The following is a 12818-nucleotide window of genomic DNA, read 5'->3' as shown; positions in this document are numbered from 1 at the left end:
CCTGAGCAAGTGAGCCCAAGGTAGCTGCATTTCCTGCCTAAACTGTGTGTTTCTTCTCATCAGTAAAACTGGAATAGAAAGAGAGATCATTGTGAAAATTACATTAGATAACAAGCACAGAACACGGAGCGGAGGCTTGGAACTTAGCGTCAGCATTTAAAAATGTGCAGGTGGAGGGCACACCGCCCCACAGATGTGGCACTCAAGCCTGCTGTCCTTGGGGCGGGGGGGGGGGCAGGTTTCTGGTTCTCCGTTGTCTTCTAATTATGTTAATAGTGTCCAAATGTCCTTCGTTAAAGGAGAAAGAATTCCATTCATATTTAGAAAATAAAAGTGATGGTAATAACCAGAGCTAGTGAGGCAGTCACACACACACCTCCAGGATCCTGCGTGGGTGCCAGCCACAGCCACCCAGCCCTGGCCACCGGACGACCTCGGGGAGTGGGATAGCTTCCCTGGGCTGGAAGCGGCACCTGTCTCTGCTTACGCATCATTTGTGGCAGCCGATTTCCCAGGGGGCCCTGGGGAGTTAGCACTGCTGAGATCATCAATAGCACAGGGGCGTCCCTGGGGCTGCTGAGCTGACTGCCAGGCCCATCTCGTCTCTCGCCTGGCCCCAGAGCCTCCGCTGGTGCCCGTGCAGAGCAGGCTGCACCACGGCACGGGCAGTTGACCCGTCTCTCTCCTCTCGCACCTCCTGGGCCAGGAGCACGGCCACGCCGTCTGACGGTCTCCAGGAGACTTGGAAGTGGTTGTGGGATCTGGGACCATGTTTACATCTTTTTTTTTTTCTTAAATTCTTTTAAAATTTTATTGATTGGTTTTAGAGAGAGGGGGAGTGAAGCCTTCACTGGTTGTTCCACTTAGTTGTGCATTTAATCGGTTGCTTCCCCGATAGGCCCTGACTGGGGATCGAACACACCACCTTGGTGATTCAGGACGACTCTCTAACCGAGAGCCGACAGAGCTAACCGGCCAGGGAAGGTCCTGGGATCACGTTTGATAGATAGAACTGGGTGTTATAGTAAACATAAAATCAAATTAATGTAAAATATAAAAAAGGAAACTAAGAGTGATTTATGTTTACGTCCTTTTGAGATAATACCGTCTGTTTACGTCCAGTTTTAAAACAAGTGCGCAGAAATAGAACCGTCCACACAGTTTACGTCCTTTTGAGATAATACCGTCTGTTTTTTTAAATTTTATTTATTTATTTATTTTTTACAGAGACAGAGAGTGAGTCAGAGAGAGGGATAGACAGGGACAGACAGACAGGAACGGAGAGAGATGAGAAGCATCAATCATTAGTTTTTCATTACACCTTAGTTGTTCATTGATTGCTTTCTCATATGTGCCTTGACCACGGGCCTTCAGCAGACCAAGTAACCCCTTGTTGGACCCAGCGACCTTCGGTTCAAGCTGGTAGGCTTTTGCTCAAACCAGATAAGCCCGCGCTCAAACTGGCGACCTCAGGGTCTCAAACCTGGGTCCTCTGCATCCCAATCCGACGCTCTATCCACTGTGCCACCACCTGGTCAGGCAATACCATCTGTTTTAACTGCATGCCAATGCCATGTGTGGAATACCGTGGTTAATAGATCTCACGTAGAAGCCCGCTACGTAAGGCCCGATCACCAAGGCATCCACGGGTTTACTCCCGTTTCCGATAACTCCGTCTGTCCACGTAATCAAGCCCACGTGTGACTTAGGTTTGAAGTGTGATACTGTAACTCTCTGACAGTTATAAGTAGTAGTTGGGGGTGAAACTCAAGTCAGTCTCCTGAGATCCCAACGCCGACTCCACGTCACCCACCAGGACCGTTTGGCAGCGGCCGCAAAGCACGCTGCCTCTCCAAGCAAGTTCTTTCTGGGCCCCACCGAAGGGAGGACCTAGACTTAGCCGGCCCCTCGTCTTCACTGTGAGTGGAAAAATAAAGTTATTGAGCTTGCTGGGAGTGTCTTTGCCTGTTCAATGGACTCCTACTTACTTTCATTTTTCGTTATGAACTACTTAACGAACCCAGCTATATAACTTAATTATAGCCGGCTAAACCGTTTATCACGACCCTGGAGTTCTGGGGGTGCACCCATAGAGTCCTTGAGGGTTCATACCCACCAGACACCCCCCAGAGAGCAAGGCAGGGGTGAGCTGGTGGGGGGGGGGTGTTTTCTGTGCAGACCTTCAAGTTGGGTTTGGGGGGGGGGTGTCTCTCCACAACCAAGATCAAGGACCTAAGTATGAATCTGGGGCCAGGAATACTTGGACCAAGCTTCTGACAGTTGTCCTAGGAATGACCTTGGCGAACTGTCCTGCAGGGGTTTAGCCTCTGACCCCCACGGGGCCCAGAATATGGTCTGGGAGGGTAGGTAAGCGTCTTACTCTTCACTTAACCCCTTCCTCCATGTGACCCCATTTTCCTGCACGGACCCTTGTGAAGGTGAGGGAGCCAGGCTCCCTCTGCGCTGGGAGGACTAATGCTGCCTGTCCTGACCCCAGGCCCCAGGGTAGGGAGGGTGGAGGAGTCTGTGGTGGGGAGGCCTGTGGTTCGCTTCCGGTGTGGGGACGGTTCTATTTCTGCGCACTTGTTTTAAAACGGGACCTCTGTTGACTAATGAGGCAGCGCCCCCTAATCACCCGGGGCCGGAAAGCGGACCCTGCGTGTCTGCGCACTCCCAGGTCCTAGCCCTGCGCAGGAGGCTCCGGGGCCGGTGGTTCGCCCGGGGGCGCTCCTGGGACCCCGCTTTTCTTGGCCTCCCTGGTATCAGCTTCGGCCAAGGCCGCGCACCCCTTCCGCCCCGGCTCCCCCACTTGGCGCCGCATCCTGGAGGCTGTTCCGTGCCAACGCGGCCGCCGCGGGGAGGGGCGCTCCAGGGCCGGGAGTTGGGGTGGGGGAGCTCCGAGGCTTCCCGGGTCCTTGCGGGGCTCGGAGGGGCGGGGACCGTGTGGGTTGGCGCCGCGGTCCTAACCTGCCCGGCGGCCCGGCCCTCTGCCCTTCCGCGTCCAGCCCCGGCCCTGTGCCCGGCGCAGGGTCGGACGCCCGGAGCTGGTGCAGGCAGCGCGCAGGAGGGGCGGCGGGGCGCAGTTGCCTCCCACTGAGCCTCGGACCTCAGCGTCCAGGGTTGCCCGGCTCAGCCTCCCTCGCCCCCTTTCCGGGAGTTCCCTCTCCTCCGGACACCCCTCCCGAGAGCCCACCTGCTGGCGAGAGCGCGCGCGCGCGCGCACGGCCGCCGCGCTGTCCCTTTAACCGGCCCGCTGCGCCTCCCCCGCGCGCCCCGCCCCGCGGTGCGGCCGGTGCTGGGCGAGGCCGGAGAAAGTCCATGTGAGCGGAGCGCGCGGACGCCGGAGCACTTCCTGCCGCCGCGGCCGCCGCTGCCGCAGGCCGGACCGGGCCGGGCGCCCGCAGGTACGCCCAACTTGGCGCCGCGCGTCAGGGTCGCCGCCGCACTTCCCCAAACTCCGCGGCGCGGGCCGGCCGCGCTGCCGCAGTGCCCGCCGCCCGCCCGCAGCTCAAGTTCGCGCCGCGCGCCTGCCCGGCCGAGGGTGCCGCGGAGCCCGGGGCCTGGGGAGGCGCCCCGACCGGCGCCGGGCCGCACCCCCACCCCACCGAGCGGGCACCCCGGGCCGCGCGCTGCGGGCAGACCCCAGCCCTGGGCGTCTCCTCTTCCGCCGGGCTTCTCGGGACACTTGTTCCCCCCACCCTGGCTCTCCTCCAACCCCCGCGCCTGGGCTGACCTAGCCCATCCCTCTGGGGTGGGGAGGCCGGAGCGTATTTGGCCCCGGGCCAGGGCTGAGTGGACACACCCCTCCCTTCCCGGCGGGGGTCGGAGGCTGGCCGCTCGCCTGCGCAGCAGTCGGGCCTTGCACCTTCCCGTCCGGGTCCGGTGGGTCCCTTCGTGGGCATCACTGCCCTCGTTCCCTCGTCGTGCGGACCCCAGTCTGGAGAGGGAGGATTTGGCGTTCCCCCCCAACCTGAAGAGAGCCTGGGACGAGCTGCAGCGGGAGAGAGGGGCGCCCACCTGTCATCCGCAGCTGTGTCTCTGAATAAGGAGGTCTTGGGGCCCAGAACCCTTCTCCGGGAAGGTCAGAGGTGAGCTCTGAGCTTGCTGCTCACACCTCAGGGCCAGAGCAGGGGGACCTACGCCTGTCCCCTGGTGTGGGGGGTCATGAGGTCAGAGGTCACCTCCAGGTTCTGTTCTGGGCTTCTCAGAAGTTTTATCTTGGGGCTAGTGGTTGCCAGCTCTCTCCTGGTGCCCTTTAAACCTGTGGATTTGCTGTAGGTTCGTCCCCTGGAGCTGGGCTCAGGCCCTCCCCACGGACACCATCGCCCTCCTCCCTCTTACCTTCCCCACCCCCTCCCCGTCCCTGCCTCAGGATCTGTGATGTTTTGCCCACATGGGCATTTGGCTCTTTTCTAGTGGTATTTCTTGGAACCCGTTGGGACCCAGCGGTGCCTCCTCTGGCTGTAGGTTGTAGCTGACTGAGACCATCCTGTGTGTGTGTGTAGAAGGGGGGTGGGGGCTGGGCGGGGGAGGCAGGAGGCAGCATGCTTCCTGCCCTCCCCAAGCTCACCACCCGGTAAAGGTAAAGCCTGTCTTTCTGAGCACACGCCCCAGCACACCCCCTGTGCCCGCCCCCTCGGCTGTGCCCCCTCCTGCTTCCTGCAGCCCTCTGTCTGGTCTGCAGTGGTCCCCTCCCCACCCCCTCTGTTTCACCCAGATGATGCTAGTAGGGACTGCAGTAGTCCTCAGCGCAGCTCTGTGCACCGGGGTGTCGGTAGGGACCCCAGGAGAGGCAGCCTCCATTGTTGGCCCCATTTTACAGATAAGAAAACGAGCCTTGGCAGCAGGCAGCGGACACTCCCATCTCCCACAGACCGCCTTCCCTTCTCCCTGTGGTCCACTGCGCTCGCTCTGGCTCTCGGCGGTGCCCCCCAGGCCTGTGGGCATTTCCTTAGGGGTCGTTCTGCTGTTGAGTGGCGCCCCAGCTAGCCGGGAGCCTGAGCCAGAGAAACAGAAGATGAGACCCGAGAGAGGTTGGCCCCCCACTGTCTCCGTGCCAACATGGAGCCAGCAGGAAGGAGCGCAGAAGTAGAGCAAGATATCACTTGTCACCACTCAGTGGCCAGAGATCTGTTGTCAGGGGTTCATACCCAGGGTGGGGACGGTTCTCGACGTGGTGTCTGATACCTTGCTGACTGACCGTGATGCTCCATCCACCCTCAACTCAGGAGCCATGCCGGGTCTCCTGCAGGATGTGTGGGGAGGGGAGAGTGGGGGCCACCGGGCTGCCGTTGGCGGAGGGTACCCCCAGGTTCTGGGTCAGAGTCTTGTGCTCAGAGGGGTCCTTGCTGGGAGGTGGGCTCGTGGGTGACTTTGTACAGAATCCTTCAAACCTCTCCCTGTCTTTCAGTCAAAATGTAAGCATGCATTGTTTGTATAACAGGTTAAGGGTCCTGCTTGCTAGGTTTGTGTCCTGGGCTGGGGTGAGCCCAGTACTGTTCATGGGCCAGAGGACGTACTGTGGCATTGACCCTTTCTAGAATATTCCCAAGGCTCCACTCAGCACCTCTTCCTCGGAGGCCTCTGCTGCCCCAGAATACAGAGCCGGGGTCCGGCTGCACAGGACACAGTCCCTGCAGCCCAGGCCTCCCCGGGGCACCGATAAGGGTCAGACCTCAGCCCCCCCACCCCCAAGGCCTCGTTACCTCCACCCCTGTCAGCAGAGTCTCGTTGTCCTCGCCTCCCTGCGGCGGCCTGCTCCCCAGTCTGCCCCTCCAGCTGGCTCTGCTCTGGGCCCTCCGTGGCCTGTGCTGTCCCCTTGGGCGTTAAGGGTGGAAGGAGCCGCCCTGGGTGTGGGGGGCAGTGCGGTGAATGTCTGCCCAGCCCCTCCGGGTCCAGCGTGAACTGCAGCCCAGATCGTGGCCCCTTGCTCCAGACTCCCAGCCTGTTTCTTAGGAGAACCGGGGCCTTTGCACAACCTCAGTGTAACGGGCATACTTGGGAAGCTTGAGCTTGCCTGGCCCGCTCCTTCCTGTGGGCGGTGTCCCCAAGGGCTGCCCAGGGCTGAGGAATTTGGGGCCGGCTTCTAAGGCCTCGTCTTTGAGGGGGGGAGCAAAACCCTGTGGTGGGCTATTGGGGGACATCTCCCGAGGCAGGGTCGGGTGCCACCAGCCCCTGACTAGACCCGCAGCTGCTCCTGGTAGGCAGGAGCTGCTCAAAGCCTGCCCCACTGTGGGAGCTTGTCACGTCTGCTGGGTCTGGGCTCTGGCTGGGGGCTGGTGAGGGGGTCGGGGTCTGATTAGGGCTGGCTCCTGGGGGCCTCTCCCTGCCCCAGCCCGCCTGGCCACTGGCCCGCAGGGTCCAGGAGCCTCCCTGGCCACTCTTCTCTGAGCAGCAGCTGTTTCCTGAGTGGCACGCTTTACCGGCACCCCCTCTGTCCTCGCTGTCCCCCTTTTTTTTTTTACCTAAGAGGTAAAGGTCCAAGAGGAACTTAAGCTGTGAAAGCCATCGTCATCAACCCTGTGTATATCCGAGTGCCTGGCCCTGGGCACTCACTGGGGAGGCTGGAACTTATGGGTCAGAGCCAGGATGGGCAGCCCCACCTCCTGTGTCTCTCCCAGCCTCCTCCCCACCCATTTCTTCTTCCTCTCTCTGTTCTGGAGCCCGGAGGTCATGCCCTTCCCCACCCTCCCCAGCCTTGGACCCCAGGGTGCTGGCTGGGACAGACACGGGCCTCACCAGGCCCGGAGGCACTGCTCACCTCTGAAGCCGGCGGCATCCTCACCAGCTAGCAGGTCTGTTTCTCTCTTCGCCAGGGCCCTGGCCCTGGATGAGGTCATTAGCAAACTATGCTCGGGGGCTGGCCCCGGGCTTCCTCCTGGTCACCTGCAGCTGCCTCCTCCGGCCTTTTGCTTTTTGTCTTGTACGTTTAAGTTTAGGAAGCTGTGACAGAGGGTCTCCTCAGGGTGGGACAAGGTGGACACAGAGGAGTCTGGAAGCATCTGGGACATGAACTTTGGAGTATGGCCGGCCCCCCCCCCCCGGGGGGCCTGTGGTTTACATCCTCAGAGTGGCACTAGCACCCATGAAGACAGGAACAGCAGGTGCCCACTGCTGCTCAGGCCTGGGAGCGTTTCCAGGGAACCTGGGCTCTCTGCCCCCCCCTTTCCCCCCTCCCAGTTGCCGCTGGCTGGGCCTGTGTCCAGGCCAGGAGGCGGCCTAGGCTGGACTTCTTCAGGTCTCTCCCAGGTCACATCTAGCCCAAGGCTGTGTGACTTTAAGTGGGTGACTCGCCCTCTCTGAGCCCTGCCCTGTGCATTGTGATGCTGTTTAGTATCTTCCTTAGGCTGGGCTGGGAGGCTGCCGGTGAGCAGGCCTCGCCCACCCAGGGCCTCGCCCACCCAGGGCCTCGCCCACCCAGGGCCTCCATGCAGGTTATTAGGCTTGTCCTGGGAGCCCTCTCAGGGTGCCCCCTCCCAGGAAGTGCGCTGGAGCCCATGAGGGGCAACGCTTCTGTAAGGGGAGCTGCTCTTCAGTCTTTAGGGAGGATGGGAGCACATACTCTTCTCAGAGAAGGCTTCTCTGGCCCCGCGGGGAGCAGAAGCTGGCGCTGGGTCTCTCTGAAGGAATCTTACACCCCCCCCCCCCGGGCCCTGGCATCCAGGAGGGCACATGGCCATGGATGGGCCGGGAGCTCCTGGGCCCCACCCAGCGCCTTCCCCAGAGCCTGGGAAGCCAGCAGGGCTGGGGGCGGGGACCAAAGGGGCCTGAAAGTGTCCATATATAGTCACTGGGGTGAGCAAGGAGCTGGGCTGTGTCCCAGGCCCAGACACTGGGTCCCTGAGGGCCTCCCGGGATCTGGGGGAGGGGGTGGGTACCGAAGGGAGCTGGATTTGGGGTGAAGGGTCAGAGACAGCAGCCGGCACAGGCGGGATGCTCTAGGGAGTGTTTGTTGATTGAAAAATAAAAATCCGAGCCCGTGGTCGACGGGGGCTAAAAGTGTATTTCTAGAGACAACACCTTTAAAAATTGGATGCAGTAATACGTGGCTGCCGTCCAGATGTCCAGAGCTGTCTGGGGCCCCTCCTTGTGGACCTCAGGAGCGGGATGCCGCCCCAGCCCATGCCCCGCAAGGTGTCCCCCCATTATGACGGCACCCCCGACAAGCCCCTTCCCCATCTCTACGGGACTGGGGGCTTCTGCCGCTCTGGCTGGTTGTTTCTGGCATCCAGCCAGTGGGGAGAAGGTGGGAGCTGCTGGCCTCTCTGGAGGAGGTCCCCATCTCCTCCACCCATCAGGAGCAGAGACAGGATGAGGGGGGCGCGTTCTTTCCGGGGTACCCGCCCTGGCCCTCAGCACCCCCTCCCCAGGCTCCATCCTTGCCCCTCACCACGCGGGTAAGGGGAGGGGGGAGAAGTAACTGGTTTTTGCTGCGTTCTGACTTTTGTTCTGTTAGAAAATCCCAACGTTAACATAGTTTTTCTCATTTAATTTAGTTTCCCTTGGACTGCTAAGCGCCTTTGTTAAATTTTTGTATATTGATACATTTTGTTGTTGTCAGCAGTTTTTTTTCCTCTTTTTTTTTTTTTTTTGGATATAAAGCCATTAGGGTGAGAGAAGATTAAAAAGATACATTACAATTAAAATGTTAATGAAATCTGCATCATACAACTTTTGAAACCCTTTAGGCATTAATCTTGCCTGTGTCATGTCCATTAACTGGGGCTATTCTTATTCCACACTGACCCCTGCTGAGAGATTTGTGCTATAATTGGATTTTTTTTTAATAAAAAAAGGGGGGGAAAAGAAAAGAAAGCTTTTAAGAAAATAGAGGTTGAGTGGTGGCCTGGCTCCTAAACGCAGAGGCAGGAGAGGGGGGCACATGGCCTTTCCCGTTGCCCGCTGGTTGCTTGTCCAGAGGAGGGGGTGCTCCCAACTCCTGGGCCCCGCCCCCTCCAGCTCCCGCCTGGTCCCTCCGGTTCCCACTGGGGCCCGCTGCTCTGTCCAGGTGGGCCCTGTCCCCGCTATTCCTTCAGGGGACACTGGGGTGTGTGGACATGTGGCAGGCCCAGAATCCCCTGTGGGACATGCTACAGGCTGTCGTCGGGGTGGGGACGTAAGAGTCAGGATGAGTTTGCCGTCCTGGAAAGAGGCGCCTAGCCCGGGCCAGACGTTGGCCCCGGGGTGGAGTGGGGTGACGGGAGCCCCTGCCCAAACTGGGGTGCATCATGGCAGCTCCGGTGGGGGCCAAGCCTAAAGGCTTGCTTGCTGGAGTCCTCAGGATTCCGTGTCACCCGTGTGTCCCGTGGAAGTGGGCACTGGGGTCTCCAGCATGAGGCTGGACTAGGGGTGCGGTGAGGGGGCGCCCCCCTTGCCCACTCTCAGGGCAGTCAGGACCCCGGAGCAGTGGACAGGAGGTGCCCCATGGACTCCTCTGCACAGACTTGCCCTGGACAGTGGCCGGAGCGAGTGGTGGTTCAGATCTGGGCAGCGCCCCCTCTGGGAAGGGTCCCCGGGCCTGGGGTGCGGTGGGGGCACGGGGGTGGCCTGCGGCCTGCCGCATCGGGTTCCAGTGCTGCTGTCACAGCTCTCGCACTGCCGGGACCCTGGTCAGGCGGTTGGCAGTGGGGCTGCAACAGACAGATTTCGTGTCTGTGTGTTTTTGTAACACCTTTCTATAAAGGGAAACATAATTTAAAATATGATTACTTAGTGTTGTAACAGCCGCCTCAGCTCCACGCTATGCCGAGATCATTATCAGAGGCTGATATTAACTTGCAAAGAATATTATGCAAATTGCCCGCTGGAAACCCTCTCCAGGGACTGGGGATGTGAGTGGGGCTGGGGCATGAGGCTGCTCCCTGGGGGGGGGGGGGGGGACGGTGCTGTGCCCAGGGCCCATCAGCCAGCGGCCCCTGGGCTGTGTCTCTGGAGAGTGCTCGGAGTCTGTCCCCTCCTGCGTCAGCACAGGGTGGGCCGAGCGCAGGCTCCGGAGAAGGGTGAGGGCTGGGTGCTCGATGCACTGTCCCCTGGGCTTCCATGGTGGGCTCTGGCAGGGACTGGGCCGGGGGACTCCTGAGCTCCCCACGCTTGCTGTCAGCCCCTGAGGAAGGGACTGAGCCCCCAGAGCGGCAGAGGACCCTGTTGACTGACTTGCTACCTGGTTTTGCAGCTTGTAGGGGCTGGGGCAGCCCCCAGGGGCTCAGCAGGGGCTGTGTGGGTCACCTGTGTCTCACGTCCACGGTCCCCGCCCTTGGGGAGAGGGCAGGGAGCTGGGGTCTGAAGGTGGCTGGCTCCCTTATTACCCATCATTTCCTGCAAGCCGTGTCCCCTGCAGCCCCCAGCTGGTCTGGTTGAGAGGCGCTGCAGTCCCACCAGCAGAGCACGTTTGGGGTGAAATATCGCTGACCCCCTGGAGCAGGACCGTTCATGGGTTCTCAGCAACGGTGTCCACCTGGCAAGCGTAGAAGCCGAGTGGGTCCCCAGATACTCACACCCCAGTGCCAACTGCCATCCCTGTCACACACCTGCACTTCCTGTTCGAGTCACTTCGAGTCACCATGAACGGCAAGGTCGGGGAGCAGGGGCACTGGTGCCAGGGGCTGTCCCCATCCCAGGCGGAGGGAAGGGTCCTGCGCTCTCGGGGGCGGTCGTGGCTCTGGGGAGGCCGCCGGGACCAGCTGGTGTCCTGACAGTACCCAGGACCCGTCTCACCATCCTCTACTGAATGCCCACAGCCCGCACAGCCAGGACTCGGAGCTTGTGATTGGAACCCCTCCCTTCACGGTGCTGCTGGGGACCCTGGGCCTCGGTTTCCCCGTGTGTGAAGTGGGGTGAGCAGACTGTGAGTCGGAAGCAGGCACAGAAACGGGGTGCATCCACTTCTCGTCTCCCCAAAGCCGCCTTGTGGACTCGGTGCAGACCTCCTGGCTGGAAGGCTAGGAGGGGTCGCCACCTGCTTTTGTCCACTGCCCTGGCCTCTTTCCCCCTCCCCCACCAAGCCCACCCCCTTCTGGGTGGCTGCCCCCCTAAGTTTGTGACCGCTGGTCTGGGGCTTGCTGTGGGGTCTGTCAGCGATGTTTGCTTCCCTGTGAGGAGGTGATGGAGGGTGGGGTGAACCTGTGGGCGTGCTGAGGGGCGCTATCAGTGTCCCGGGGGCGGAGTGCGACCTTGGACTTGGTGGGCTTAAGGCAGCAGACATTTGGTCTCAGTTCTGGAGGCCACGCATCCAGAGTCAGGTTGTGGACCGGGCTGGTCCCTCCCGGGACTCTGGGGGGAGGACCTGTCACAGTAAACGTCACGTCAGGTGAACACGGAATGTATACGGGGAGCGAAGGGTGAGGCAGGGCTAGCCGGTTCTTTACGCCCCTTTGAACTAACACCGGTGTTTTAACGGCGTGCCAGTACCATGTGTGAAGTCATGAGATTGACTACCTCTTATGTAAAAGCCCGCTCGTAGGGCCTGATCCCCAAGGCGTCAACCGGTTGACCCCCTTTTGTGATAACTCCATCGGCCCCCCTTATCAAGCCCATGTGTGATGTATGTTTGAAGTGGGATAATGTAACCCTACAATGGGACAAGTGGCCAAACCAGATATAACATATTTTTCGCTCCATAAGATGCACCTAGGGTTTTTTTGGTTTGTTTGCTTTTTTGTATTTTTCTGAAGTGAGAAGCAGGGAGGCAGTCAGACTCCCGCATGCACCCGACCAGGATCCACCCGGCATGCCCACTGGGGGGCGATGCTCTGCCCATCTGGGGCGTTGTTCCATAGCAACTGGAGCCATTCTAGCACCTGAGGCAGAGGCCACAGAACCATCCTCAGCGCTGGGGCCAACTTTGCTCCAGTGGAGCCTTGGCTGCGGGAGGGGAAGAGAGAGACAGAGAGGAAGGAGAGGGGAAGGGGTGGAGAAGCAGATGGGCGCTTCTCCTGTGTGCCCTGGCCGGGAATCGAACCTGGGACTTCCACATGCTGGGCTGACGCTCTACCGCTGAGCCAACCAGCCAGGGCCTGAACCTAGGATTTTAAGGAGGGAAATAAGAAAAACTATATTCTGAACCAAATGCTGTGTTAAAATATTTAATAAAAGGCACCACAATAATATTTCAACAATGTAAACTCAGCAGCAGCATTAACAGCCGTTAGCACTGTTATTAACAAATGAGACTTTCATGTTCAAATACTCTTCTAGTTGTCCGGGAACCCACAGCAGCTTAAAAAAAAAAAAAAAAAATGAACATTTGCTGCACAAGACGCATGGGCATTTTCCCCTCCACTTTTGGGGGGAAAAAGTGCATCTTATGGAGAGAAAATTAAGGGTAAGTAGCTGTGGTGGAGATCAGGTTGGTCACCTGAGACTCCAACGCAGACTCCGCATCGCCCACCGTGGTGACCGTTTGGCAGTGACCACAAGGCACGCTGCCTCTCCCAGCAGGTTCTGTCGGGGCCCCACCGACACGAGGACTTAGACTGAGCCGGCCCCTCCTCTGAACTGTGAGTGGATTCACGTCTGCGTCCCTGAGCTGGCTAGCAGTGTCTCTGCCTCTTCAGTGGACTCCTAATTACTCTCACTGTCCGACGTGAACCACCTAACGAACCCAGCTCTAGAGCTTAATTATAACCGATGAACTAGTTTGCCACACGACAGTCGTCGGTGAGGATGGGATTCTAGATTATTGACAATTACAGATTTTGAAAATTGAAAATACAGATGGTGCCTGACCTGTGGTGGCGCAGTGGATAAAGCGTCAACCTGGAAACGCTGAGGTTGCCGGTTCAAAACCCTGGGCTTGCCTGGTCAAGGCACATATGGGAGTT

At 59.5% G+C, this 12818-nt stretch overlaps 1 protein-coding gene across 4 annotated transcripts in view; it reads left to right on the top strand.

The window, feature by feature from the left end:
• Positions 1 to 12818, top strand: part of NACC2 (NACC family member 2) — a 102913-nt gene that overhangs the window by 20138 nt on the left and 69957 nt on the right. The window contains exon 1 of one of the 4 annotated variants that reach the window (XM_066366679.1): positions 2664 to 3404. The exons of 2 other annotated variants lie outside the window; for them this stretch is intronic. The gene's annotated coding sequence lies outside the window, so the exon portion shown is untranslated. Of the gene's footprint in view, positions 1 to 2663; positions 3405 to 3467; positions 4089 to 12818 lie in introns of those variants that run through there. One more of the 4 variants, XM_066366681.1, reaches the window with a different exon arrangement.

The sequence above is a fragment of the Saccopteryx leptura genome, chromosome 2, assembly GCF_036850995.1.
Source record: "Saccopteryx leptura isolate mSacLep1 chromosome 2, mSacLep1_pri_phased_curated, whole genome shotgun sequence".
Lineage (NCBI taxonomy): Eukaryota > Metazoa > Chordata > Mammalia > Chiroptera > Emballonuridae > Saccopteryx > Saccopteryx leptura.
The sequence above is the reverse complement of the archived record's forward strand: the minus strand, read 5'-3'. Positions and strand labels throughout refer to the sequence as shown.